Raw genomic sequence first — 12,180 nt, forward strand, 5'->3', positions numbered from 1 at the left:
GCAGAGAGGGAAGCACGGCAAGGAGAGACCGGTCCCCCCCGCCGCGCCTAGGAATGCGTGTGAGCCTCCGTTTGGTCCGGAACCACGGCCCGGCACGAGGCGGCCCCGCCGCTGTCTAATCCGTTTCAGGGGAAGGGACGGCCCAGTCACAGAACCCGCAGGCATCCGATCCGGATCCCCGAGGAAACGTGAGCCCGGGAACGGTAGATCAGTAGGACTAAGAACGGTTCAGAACTGTGTGAAGTCGGGATCTCTGTTTATCAGTAACTTAAGAACGTGTTACAGAGCTAAATCTGTGTTCAGAGTTGAGACTACATCATCATTGTTATCATTATCATGTTTGATTATTTGGTAGTCGTTGTTTTCTGCCGTAGGCACGTTTTAAATGCTGCGTTCGCCATCCGGTCCGATTGCACGTGGCCCAGAGGGCGCGTCCATCTTTAAAAGACCACAGAAGCCCCGTTTGAACTGTAGATGTTCTGTATCTTCGTTATTATTGCTTGAGTCCTTTTTTTGTTTTCATTCCATGCATTTAACTTTCATGTCCTATTTTTCTAGTGATGTTTTTCTAGTTAATTAATTGTTTTTATGATACTTAAGCCATTTCTGCCATCAGGTTTATTTGGGTGTTGCGTTTATCATCTTTTGACATCCGTATGTAAATAAATTCTGATTGATTTATTTATGAGTGGTTGTGTTGTTTCATGCAAGATTTGGTCACAGATTGATTTGTTTAAGCAGAGCCTAGTGTTCGGATATCACGCCTTCACTGTTATTCTGTAAGATTTGCTGTTCTGCAGGATAATTCAAATCATAATGAGACTGATTTTCTGCTGTTAGTTATCGATTCCCACCGGAAGTAAGGCCCCGGCGGTGGTGCCCCTACGAGAATTATCATTTTTGATAATACAATTTGATAAATAGTCAACTTTATTAATTATTAATAATTCTTTAATAGAATTATCATTAGCCTTGATAACTGGACAGCCAAGCTACCTATGAGTTGCACAACATAAATGGTGCCCCGTGTGAGGGTCTCTAATAACGATATTTGTGACCAAGTTGTATGAAATAACAGAACATTAATTTTGATCGGGAAAGAAAATATTTTTATTTTTATTCCCCTCTCATTATCTGATTCCTACGGGTATTTTAAAACCTGTTAATGGCAACCTCGCCTCACTAAGGGTTGGTTGCTTTGTTAAGTTCTTTAATTTAATTAATTTGAACTTTTACTTTTTCATCACACGATTATTAATCTTGTGATTGATTTCCTCTGCAACCTTACTTCACTGAAGCTAATGCTACTGCTTCACTGAAGGTAATGGTTGGGTTTGCTTTAAGTTCTGTTAATTTTATTAACCTGAACTTTTTCTACCACTCAATTTTTGTGAATCTGTTTGAGTAATTTCCTTTTGCAACCAGGTTCCATGGAAACTAATGGTTGGCGCGCTGTAAGTTCCTGATTTTATTAACCTGAACTTTTATTGATGGATCACTATTTTATTAATCTCTGATAAATCCCCTTTTGCAACCATACTTAACTGAAGGTAATGGCTGACTTAATTTCTTTAATTCTATTAATTGAACTGTTGCTGATTACCCCATGTGAGTTATTAATCTTCTCAGATTAATCTCTACTGTGTTTTAAGTTGAATCTTTAATTTAAAGTTATTTAAAGATTCCTCCCTTTTTATTCACTTTATTAATTCCTTTCAGTTGGTTCTTGCTTCTAAGGTTATAACCAATACCCCAGTCTCTCAGGGTTTGTTATCGGTTTAATTTCTTCTAATCTGGGTGATAACGTGAGTTGACTTCGTTAATAAGTGTAATCTCTTGCCAGAATCCCAAGCGAAGCGCTGGGGCCTGGACCGTGAGCTGAGGTGTGGTTATTAATGGCAGAGAGCTCATCGCAGTGGACGGAGAACCAGCAGAGGTGGACATGCAGGCTGATAGAGATCGACCGACAGGCAAGTCTGTTCTTAGGCTGGACCCAAAAGTGGTGAGCCCGGTCATCTCATCCCCTGAGCCCCCTGGTCAGACACCACCCTGAGTAAGCCAAAAATTAATTACCCGAAAGGAGCTGCGGCCCTTCCCAGTTTTCACTGTTACTGACGCTGAAGAAGCAGCTCAGCGTCTTCTTAAAGTAAACCAGAGGAGAACAGATCACGATTAACAACCAAGGCGCAGACGCCGTACTTCAGAGCGAGGGGGGTCCCACGTTTGACCTTTTTAGCAAAAGAACACTGAACAGCTGCATTACCTTGTATGCAGCGGCCCCCTCACAATTTTTCTGACCCAGAAGTGGAAGCCCGCTCCACACCTGAAAGGGGGGTAGGATACTTTGAGGCGTTAAAAAAAAATTCACGCCTACACACAATTTCCAGGCTTCCATAGCCGACATAAGTTAATTTGTGTGTTTTTGTCGCCTAGCAATTAATCAAAGAGTGGTTAAATTGTTGGTTTTTGTTTTTAGGTACAGTGTACATACTGAAACCTAACTAACCCCTCCTTTTATCTTTCATCTACCGCACTTTAAGAGTGATATCACTGTGTTAGGTAAATGAATGATGTTATTGCTTTGAATATGTTTTTCTTTTCATATTTTTGTGCATTGCTCGCCTAGTGGACTAACCAGGCTAGCCTCACGCCCCCAACCAGAGTCATGACCACATGGACTGGTGCACCGTTGTTAGATTCGACAACCAGACCCTGCATTCCGGTTTTCGATTCGAAGGGGGGATGTTGTGCCCGCCTATATGCCCATCTGAACTTATAAAATGTATGAACATTTTGTGATTATGAGGACCTGTAAAACCAGACTTTGCCCCTTCTTCCTGAAGTCCTGCGACCCCCTGCTGCTAACTCCTGGTTATCTCGGCCTGGGTCGAGATAGTCCGTTTACGACCCCCACTGCATGGCCGGAGATCAAAACAAGGACCCAGCAGGGTTTCTGCCAGGGAAAACAGACTTCCTTGGGGTTTTACGACACCCCCTGGGGGGGAGCCGGATGCAGCGGAGCCCAAAACCAGACCTCAAAATGGTACTGCTTCTTTGAACCCCCCTTTTCCGCTTTAATGTGCCTCATAAAATGGCGCCGTTGCCTGAACTACAACCCCCAGCATGCCTTGCGGGGGGGGGGGTGGCGCCTACAAGCGCGCGCATCCAATCGCAATGAGGCACCGATGACGTCACTGCAGCGCGCGTAGGATCAAAACCCCTGCCGCTGCTTCTTTTTCTCTCTCTTCCGATCAACCTCTCTTCCTGAGCAGCAGGACCAAAGATCCCACCTCCTCTCCCCCCGGGCTGGGGGGAGGCAGGAGGCCCGCACCGGACCGGGCCCTGCGGGGTCCGGCCGTTGAAGCCGCTGCTCCCCTTCTCTCTTCTCAACTTCATCTCATCGGCTGGATCTTTGGCCAGGCCAAAGGATCCCATCTCCTCTCTCTCCCCCCGGGCTGGGGGGAGGCAGGAGGCCCGCACCGGACCGGGCCCTGCGGGGTCCGGTCGTTGAAGCGGCGGTCCCCCGGGGAGCCTCCGGCTTCCACTAACTCTGTCCTCTAAGTTCACAGATCCAAGCTTCCGACGCCCACGCGCTCCCGGCAACCAGATCGGGACACAGCTGCGACTCAGACCGAACCCCCCTCCCCGCTCTGAGCCCCTGTCTGCCAACCGGCGCAGGGATCGGGGACGGACGGCCGGCGTCTCGCCCGGCGTGAGCTCTCCCGGGGCCCGGACGGCCGCGCGTCGGCGACCGGCGCAGAGAGGGAAGCACGGCAAGGAGAGACCGGTCCCCCCCGCCGCGCCTAGGAATGCGTGTGAGCCTCCGTTTGGTCCGGAACCACGGCCCGGCACGAGGCGGCCCCGCCGCTGTCTAATCCGTTTCAGGGGAAGGGACGGCCCAGTCACAGAACCCGCAGGCATCCGATCCGGATCCCCGAGGAAACGTGAGCCCGGGAACGGTAGATCAGTAGGACTAAGAACGGTTCAGAACTGTGTGAAGTCGGGATCTCTGTTTATCAGTAACTTAAGAACGTGTTACAGAGCTAAATCTGTGTTCAGAGTTGAGACTACATCATCATTGTTATCATTATCATGTTTGATTATTTGGTAGTCGTTGTTTTCTGCCGTAGGCACGTTTTAAATGCTGCGTTCGCCATCCGGTCCGATTGCACGTGGCCCAGAGGGCGCGTCCATCTTTAAAAGACCACAGAAGCCCCGTTTGAACTGTAGATGTTCTGTATCTTCGTTATTATTGCTTGAGTCCTTTTTTTGTTTTCATTCCATGCATTTAACTTTCATGTCCTATTTTTCTAGTGATGTTTTTCTAGTTAATTAATTGTTTTTATGATACTTAAGCCATTTCTGCCATCAGGTTTATTTGGGTGTTGCGTTTATCATCTTTTGACATCCGTATGTAAATAAATTCTGATTGATTTATTTATGAGTGGTTGTGTTGTTTCATGCAAGATTTGGTCACAGATTGATTTGTTTAAGCAGAGCCTAGTGTTCGGATATCACGCCTTCACTGTTATTCTGTAAGATTTGCTGTTCTGCAGGATAATTCAAATCATAATGAGACTGATTTTCTGCTGTTAGTTATCGATTCCCACCGGAAGTAAGGCCCCGGCGGTGGTGCCCCTACGAGAATTATCATTTTTGATAATACAATTTGATAAATAGTCAACTTTATTAATTATTAATAATTCTTTAATAGAATTATCATTAGCCTTGATAACTGGACAGCCAAGCTACCTATGAGTTGCACAACATAAATGGTGCCCCGTGTGAGGGTCTCTAATAACGATATTTGTGACCAAGTTGTATGAAATAACAGAACATTAATTTTGATCGGGAAAGAAAATATTTTTATTTTTATTCCCCTCTCATTATCTGATTCCTACGGGTATTTTAAAACCTGTTAATGGCAACCTCGCCTCACTAAGGGTTGGTTGCTTTGTTAAGTTCTTTAATTTAATTAATTTGAACTTTTATTTTTCATCACACGATTATTAATCTTGTGATTGATTTCCTCTGCAACCTTACTTCACTGAAGCTAATGCTACTGCTTCACTGAAGGTAATGGTTGGGTTTGCTTTAAGTTCTGTTAATTTTATTAACCTGAACTTTTTCTACCACTCAATTTTTGTGAATCTGTTTGAGTAATTTCCTTTTGCAACCAGGTTCCATGGAAACTAATGGTTGGCGCGCTGTAAGTTCCTGATTTTATTAACCTGAACTTTTATTGATGGATCACTATTTTATTAATCTCTGATAAATCCCCTTTTGCAACCATACTTAACTGAAGGTAATGGCTGACTTAATTTCTTTAATTCTATTAATTGAACTGTTGCTGATTACCCCATGTGAGTTATTAATCTTCTCAGATTAATCTCTACTGTGTTTTAAGTTGAATCTTTAATTTAAAGTTATTTAAAGATTCCTCCCTTTTTATTCACTTTATTAATTCCTTTCAGTTGGTTCTTGCTTCTAAGGTTATAACCAATACCCCAGTCTCTCAGGGTTTGTTATCGGTTTAATTTCTTCTAATCTGGGTGATAACGTGAGTTGACTTCGTTAATAAGTGTAATCTCTTGCCAGAATCCCAAGCGAAGCGCTGGGGCCTGGACCGTGAGCTGAGGTGTGGTTATTAATGGCAGAGAGCTCATCGCAGTGGACGGAGAACCAGCAGAGGTGGACATGCAGGCTGATAGAGATCGACCGACAGGCAAGTCTGTTCTTAGGCTGGACCCAAAAGTGGTGAGCCCGGTCATCTCATCCCCTGAGCCCCCTGGTCAGACACCACCCTGAGTAAGCCAAAAATTAATTACCCGAAAGGAGCTGCGGCCCTTCCCAGTTTTCACTGTTACTGACGCTGAAGAAGCAGCTCAGCGTCTTCTTAAAGTAAACCAGAGGAGAACAGATCACGATTAACAACCAAGGCGCAGACGCCGTACCTCAGAGCGAGGGGGGTCCCACGTTTGACCTTTTTAGCAAAAGAACACTGAACAGCTGCATTACCTTGTATGCAGCGGCCCCCTCACAATTTTTCTGACCCAGAAGTGGAAGCCCGCTCCACACCTGAAAGGGGGGTAGGATACTTTGAGGCGTTAAAAAAAAATTCACGCCTACACACAATTTCCAGGCTTCCATAGCCGACATAAGTTAATTTGTGTGTTTTTGTCGCCTAGCAATTAATCAAAGAGTGGTTAAATTGTTGGTTTTTGTTTTTAGGTACAGTGTACATACTGAAACCTAACTAACCCCTCCTTTTATCTTTCATCTACCGCACTTTAAGAGTGATATCACTGTGTTAGGTAAATGAATGATGTTATTGCTTTGAATATGTTTTTCTTTTCATATTTTTGTGCATTGCTCGCCTAGTGGACTAACCAGGCTAGCCTCACGCCCCCAACCAGAGTCATGACCACATGGACTGGTGCACCGTTGTTAGATTCGACAACCAGACCCTGCATTCCGGTTTTCGATTCGAAGGGGGGATGTTGTGCCCGCCTATATGCCCATCTGAACTTATAAAATGTATGAACATTTTGTGATTATGAGGACCTGTAAAACCAGACTTTGCCCCTTCTTCCTGAAGTCCTGCGACCCCCTGCTGCTAACTCCTGGTTATCTCGGCCTGGGTCGAGATAGTCCGTTTACGACCCCCACTGCATGGCCGGAGATCAAAACAAGGACCCAGCAGGGTTTCTGCCAGGGAAAACAGACTTCCTTGGGGTTTTACGACACCCCCTGGGGGGGAGCCGGATGCAGCGGAGCCCAAAACCAGACCTCAAAATGGTACTGCTTCTTTGAACCCCCCTTTTCCGCTTTAATGTGCCTCATAAAATGCCGCCGTTGCCTGAACTACAACCCCCAGCATGCCTTGCGGGGGGGGGGGTGGCGCCTACAAGCGCGCGCATCCAATCGCAATGAGGCACCGATGACGTCACTGCAGCGCGCGTAGGATCAAAACCCCTGCCGCTGCTTCTTTTTCTCTCTCTTCCGATCAACCTCTCTTCCTGAGCAGCAGGACCAAAGATCCCACCTCCTCTCCCCCCGGGCTGGGGGGAGGCAGGAGGCCCGCACCGGACCGGGCCCTGCGGGGTCCGGCCGTTGAAGCCGCTGCTCCCCTTCTCTCTTCTCAACTTCATCTCATCGGCTGGATCTTTGGCCAGGCCAAAGGATCCCATCTCCTCTCTCTCCCCCCGGGCTGGGGGGAGGCAGGAGGCCCGCACCGGACCGGGCCCTGCGGGGTCCGGTCGTTGAAGCGGCGGTCCCCCGGGGAGCCTCCGGCTTCCACTAACTCTGTCCTCTAAGTTCACAGATCCAAGCTTCCGACGCCCACGCGCTCCCGGCAACCAGATCGGGACACAGCTGCGACTCAGACCGAACCCCCCTCCCCGCTCTGAGCCCCTGTCTGCCAACCGGCGCAGGGATCGGGGACGGACGGCCGGCGTCTCGCCCGGCGTGAGCTCTCCCGGGGCCCGGACGGCCGCGCGTCGGCGACCGGCGCAGAGAGGGAAGCACGGCAAGGAGAGACCGGTCCCCCCCGCCGCGCCTAGGAATGCGTGTGAGCCTCCGTTTGGTCCGGAACCACGGCCCGGCACGAGGCGGCCCCGCCGCTGTCTAATCCGTTTCAGGGGAAGGGACGGCCCAGTCACAGAACCCGCAGGCATCCGATCCGGATCCCCGAGGAAACGTGAGCCCGGGAACGGTAGATCAGTAGGACTAAGAACGGTTCAGAACTGTGTGAAGTCGGGATCTCTGTTTATCAGTAACTTAAGAACGTGTTACAGAGCTAAATCTGTGTTCAGAGTTGAGACTACATCATCATTGTTATCATTATCATGTTTGATTATTTGGTAGTCGTTGTTTTCTGCCGTAGGCACGTTTTAAATGCTGCGTTCGCCATCCGGTCCGATTGCACGTGGCCCAGAGGGCGCGTCCATCTTTAAAAGACCACAGAAGCCCCGTTTGAACTGTAGATGTTCTGTATCTTCGTTATTATTGCTTGAGTCCTTTTTTTGTTTTCATTCCATGCATTTAACTTTCATGTCCTATTTTTCTAGTGATGTTTTTCTAGTTAATTAATTGTTTTTATGATACTTAAGCCATTTCTGCCATCAGGTTTATTTGGGTGTTGCGTTTATCATCTTTTGACACCCGTATGTAAATAAATTCTGATTGATTTCTTTATGAGTGGTTGTGTTGTTTCATGCAAGATTTGGTCACAGATTGATTTGTTTAAGCAGAGCCTAGTGTTCGGATATCACGCCTTCACTGTTATTCTGTAAGATTTGCTGTTCTGCAGGATAATTCAAATCATAATGAGACTGATTTTCTGCTGTTAGTTATCGAATCCCACCGGAAGTAAGGCCCCGGCGGTGGTGCCCCTACGAGAATTATCATTTTTGATAATACAATTTGATAAATAGTCAACTTTATTAATTATTAATAATTCTTTAATAGAATTATCATTAGCCTTGATAACTGGACAGCCAAGCTACCTATGAGTTGCACAACATAAATGGTGCCCCGTGTGAGGGTCTCTAATAACGATATTTGTGACCAAGTTGTATGAAATAACAGAACATTAATTTTGATCGGGAAAGAAAATATTTTTATTTTTATTCCCCTCTCATTATCTGATTCCTACGGGTATTTTAAAACCTGTTAATGGCAACCTCGCCTCACTAAGGGTTGGTTGCTTTGTTAAGTTCTTTAATTTAATTAATTTGAACTTTTATTTTTCATCACACGATTATTAATCTTGTGATTGATTTCCTCTGCAACCTTACTTCACTGAAGCTAATGCTACTGCTTCACTGAAGGTAATGGTTGGGTTTGCTTTAAGTTCTGTTAATTTTATTAACCTGAACTTTTTCTACCACTCAATTTTTGTGAATCTGTTTGAGTAATTTCCTTTTGCAACCAGGTTCCATGGAAACTAATGGTTGGCGCGCTGTAAGTTCCTGATTTTATTAACCTGAACTTTTATTGATGGATCACTATTTTATTAATCTCTGATAAATCCCCTTTTGCAACCATACTTAACTGAAGGTAATGGCTGACTTAATTTCTTTAATTCTATTAATTGAACTGTTGCTGATTACCCCATGTGAGTTATTAATCTTCTCAGATTAATCTCTACTGTGTTTTAAGTTGAATCTTTAATTTAAAGTTATTTAAAGATTCCTCCCTTTTTATTCACTTTATTAATTCCTTTCAGTTGGTTCTTGCTTCTAAGGTTATAACCAATACCCCAGTCTCTCAGGGTTTGTTATCGGTTTAATTTCTTCTAATCTGGGTGATAACGTGAGTTGACTTCGTTAATAAGTGTAATCTCTTGCCAGAATCCCAAGCGAAGCGCTGGGGCCTGGACCGTGAGCTGAGGTGTGGTTATTAATGGCAGAGAGCTCATCGCAGTGGACGGAGAACCAGCAGAGGTGGACATGCAGGCTGATAGAGATCGACCGACAGGCAAGTCTGTTCTTAGGCTGGACCCAAAAGTGGTGAGCCCGGTCATCTCATCCCCTGAGCCCCCTGGTCAGACACCACCCTGAGTAAGCCAAAAATTAATTACCCGAAAGGAGCTGCGGCCCTTCCCAGTTTTCACTGTTACTGACGCTGAAGAAGCAGCTCAGCGTCTTCTTAAAGTAAACCAGAGGAGAACAGATCACGATTAACAACCAAGGCGCAGACGCCGTACCTCAGAGCGAGGGGGGTCCCACGTTTGACCTTTTTAGCAAAAGAACACTGAACAGCTGCATTACCTTGTATGCAGCGGCCCCCTCACAATTTTTCTGACCCAGAAGTGGAAGCCCGCTCCACACCTGAAAGGGGGGTAGGATACTTTGAGGCGTTAAAAAAAAATTCACGCCTACACACAATTTCCAGGCTTCCATAGCCGACATAAGTTAATTTGTGTGTTTTTGTCGCCTAGCAATTAATCAAAGAGTGGTTAAATTGTTGGTTTTTGTTTTTAGGTACAGTGTACATACTGAAACCTAACTAACCCCTCCTTTTATCTTTCATCTACCGCACTTTAAGAGTGATATCACTGTGTTAGGTAAATGAATGATGTTATTGCTTTGAATATGTTTTTCTTTTCATATTTTTGTGCATTGCTCGCCTAGTGGACTAACCAGGCTAGCCTCACGCCCCCAACCAGAGTCATGACCACATGGACTGGTGCACCGTTGTTAGATTCGACAACCAGACCCTGCATTCCGGTTTTCGATTCGAAGGGGGGATGTTGTGCCCGCCTATATGCCCATCTGAACTTATAAAATGTATGAACATTTTGTGATTATGAGGACCTGTAAAACCAGACTTTGCCCCTTCTTCCTGAAGTCCTGCGACCCCCTGCTGCTAACTCCTGGTTATCTCGGCCTGGGTCGAGATAGTCCGTTTACGACCCCCACTGCATGGCCGGAGATCAAAACAAGGACCCAGCAGGGTTTCTGCCAGGGAAAACAGACTTCCTTGGGGTTTTACGACACCCCCTGGGGGGGAGCCGGATGCAGCGGAGCCCAAAACCAGACCTCAAAATGGTACTGCTTCTTTGAACCCCCCTTTTCCGCTTTAATGTGCCTCATAAAATGCCGCCGTTGCCTGAACTACAACCCCCAGCATGCCTTGCGGGGGGGGGGTGGCGCCTACAAGCGCGCGCATCCAATCGCAATGAGGCACCGATGACGTCACTGCAGCGCGCGTAGGATCAAAACCCCTGCCGCTGCTTCTTTTTCTCTCTCTTCCGATCAACCTCTCTTCCTGAGCAGCAGGACCAAAGATCCCACCTCCTCTCCCCCCGGGCTGGGGGGAGGCAGGAGGCCCGCACCGGACCGGGCCCTGCGGGGTCCGGCCGTTGAAGCCGCTGCTCCCCTTCTCTCTTCTCAACTTCATCTCATCGGCTGGATCTTTGGCCAGGCCAAAGGATCCCATCTCCTCTCTCTCCCCCCGGGCTGGGGGGAGGCAGGAGGCCCGCACCGGACCGGGCCCTGCGGGGTCCGGTCGTTGAAGCGGCGGTCCCCCGGGGAGCCTCCGGCTTCCACTAACTCTGTCCTCTAAGTTCACAGATCCAAGCTTCCGACGCCCACGCGCTCCCGGCAACCAGATCGGGACACAGCTGCGACTCAGACCGAACCCCCCTCCCCGCTCTGAGCCCCTGTCTGCCAACCGGCGCAGGGATCGGGGACGGACGGCCGGCGTCTCGCCCGGCGTGAGCTCTCCCGGGGCCCGGACGGCCGCGCGTCGGCGACCGGCGCAGAGAGGGAAGCACGGCAAGGAGAGACCGGTCCCCCCCGCCGCGCCTAGGAATGCGTGTGAGCCTCCGTTTGGTCCGGAACCACGGCCCGGCACGAGGCGGCCCCGCCGCTGTCTAATCCGTTTCAGGGGAAGGGACGGCCCAGTCACAGAACCCGCAGGCATCCGATCCGGATCCCCGAGGAAACGTGAGCCCGGGAACGGTAGATCAGTAGGACTAAGAACGGTTCAGAACTGTGTGAAGTCGGGATCTCTGTTTATCAGTAACTTAAGAACGTGTTACAGAGCTAAATCTGTGTTCAGAGTTGAGACTACATCATCATTGTTATCATTATCATGTTTGATTATTTGGTAGTCGTTGTTTTCTGCCGTAGGCACGTTTTAAATGCTGCGTTCGCCATCCGGTCCGATTGCACGTGGCCCAGAGGGCGCGTCCATCTTTAAAAGACCACAGAAGCCCCGTTTGAACTGTAGATGTTCTGTATCTTCGTTATTATTGCTTGAGTCCTTTTTTTGTTTTCATTCCATGCATTTAACTTTCATGTCCTATTTTTCTAGTGATGTTTTTCTAGTTAATTAATTGTTTTTATGATACTTAAGCCATTTCTGCCATCAGGTTTATTTGGGTGTTGCGTTTATCATCTTTTGACACCCGTATGTAAATAAATTCTGATTGATTTCTTTATGAGTGGTTGTGTTGTTTCATGCAAGATTTGGTCACAGATTGATTTGTTTAAGCAGAGCCTAGTGTTCGGATATCACGCCTTCACTGTTATTCTGTAAGATTTGCTGTTCTGCAGGATAATTCAAATCATAATGAGACTGATTTTCTGCTGTTAGTTATCGAATCCCACCGGAAGTAAGGCCCCGGCGGTGGTGCCCCTACGAGAATTATCATTTTTGATAATACAATTT

Source organism: Cololabis saira, unplaced genomic scaffold (assembly GCF_033807715.1).
Source record: "Cololabis saira isolate AMF1-May2022 unplaced genomic scaffold, fColSai1.1 scf041, whole genome shotgun sequence".
NCBI lineage: Eukaryota > Metazoa > Chordata > Actinopteri > Beloniformes > Belonidae > Cololabis > Cololabis saira.